We start from the raw sequence: 1,945 nt of genomic DNA on the forward strand, positions 1-1,945 counted from the left end.
CCCCCCCCCCCCCCCCCCCCCCCCCCCCCCCCCGCCCCGCCGCCCCCGGCGCGGCCGCTCCCGCCCCGCGCTGCCCGCCCGCCCCGCGCCCGCCCCGGCCGCGGCCATCACGCAAGGCCGGGGATGCGCGGCCTACCCCGGGCCGGAGGGAGAGCGGAGGGAAGGGGACGGGGAGAGGGGAAGGGAAAGGGAAGGGGTGTAGGAGAGGGAAGGGGGAAGGGGAATGGAAAGGGGAATGGGAAGGGGCAGCGTCCCGGCTGCCCGCGGCAGGCGCTGCCCGGCGCCGGCGGGCCCCGAGGCCGCGCAGGGCCCGCGCTTACTCCGGCGTGGGGTGCTCCGGGTCGTAGAAATCCCCCATGGTGGGTGGGCGGGCGCGGGGCTCCGCAAGTGCCCCCTGGCCGGGGAGGCCCCGCTCGCCCCGTCGGGGCTCCTCACATGGTCCGGCGGGGCCCCCCCGCCACCCGCGCCCAGCCCGGCCCGGCCCCGCCGCGATCCGCCCCGGCCGCGGCTCCTCCTCCTCCTCCCGCCGCTCCGCTGCGCGCACCGGCACCGGGACACGGACACACAGCGGCATATTTATATACCGGCACCGGGACACACACACCGGCACCGGGACACACGCACCGGCACCGGGATAGGGACACACAGCGGCATATTTATATACCGGCACCGGGACACACACCGGCACCGGGACACACACACCGGCACCGGGACACACACCAGCACACACCGGGACAGGGACACACTGACATCGGGGCCACCGATACCGGAACACACACCGGCACACACACCGGCACCCACCGGCACCCACACACACACCGGCACCGGGACCGGGACACGCACCAGCACACACCGGCACCGACACACACCAACACCGGGACCACCAACACCGGGACACACACCAGCACTGACACACACTGACACCGGGAGCGGCACCGACACACACCAGCACCAGCACACACACACTGGCACCGGGACACACCGGCAGCAGCACCGAGATAGCACCGGGATCAGCACCACTGGGAATCTCTTGGGACTACACCAGGATCACCCCCCCCGGATCACGCCCCGGCATCACCGGGACCACACCGGAATCAGCCCCGGTGTCACTGGGTCCCCACTGGGATCAGCCATGGGATTGCCGGGATCAGCCGCAGCACCACCGGGTTGTTTTTGGAACCATATCGGGATCGTCCCCGGGATCACCCCCGGGATCGCCCCCGGGATCACCCCTGGGATCACCAGGGTCACACCAGAATCAGCCACGGTGTCACCAACACCCCATCGGGATCAGCCATAGGATTACCGGGATCAGCTGCAGCACCACAAGGATTTTCTCAGGACGTATCAGGATCACCCCCAGGATCCCCCAGACCACACCAGGATCAGCAGCAGGACCGCTGGGATCTCCTTGGGGTCAGCCACTGAACCACTGGGATCCCCTCGGGATCACCCCCAGGATCACCAGGACCACAACAGACAACTGGACCAGAGCAGGATCAGCCACAGGATCACCAAAATCTCCCCAGGATCACTGGGACCATACTGGGATCACCCCCAGGATCACCGGGGCCACACCAGAACCCAGCAGAGGATCCCCAGGATCTCCTTGGGATCACCCCTGGAATCTTCAGGATCTCTCCGGGATCAGATGGGAGATCACCAGGATCACACCCGGACGAGCTGCAGCACTGTTGGGATCACCGGGGCTACACCTGGATCACTCATGGAACCACCAGGATCTTCCTGGGATCTCCTCAGCATCCCCCTGGGAATCACCCCCAGGATCACTGAGATCTCCCCAGGATCACACCAGGATCTCACTGGTGTCACCTTTGGGATTGCCAGGATCAGCCAAGGGATCACCAGGCCCCTGGATCACCCACGGAACACCATTCCCAGGAATCTGGGATGATCTGCCTGCCTGGCATCTCCCATACCCTGG

This window comes from Neopelma chrysocephalum, unplaced genomic scaffold (genome assembly GCF_003984885.1).
Source record: "Neopelma chrysocephalum unplaced genomic scaffold, ASM398488v2 Primary Assembly neopelma1_243, whole genome shotgun sequence".
Lineage (NCBI taxonomy): Eukaryota > Metazoa > Chordata > Aves > Passeriformes > Pipridae > Neopelma > Neopelma chrysocephalum.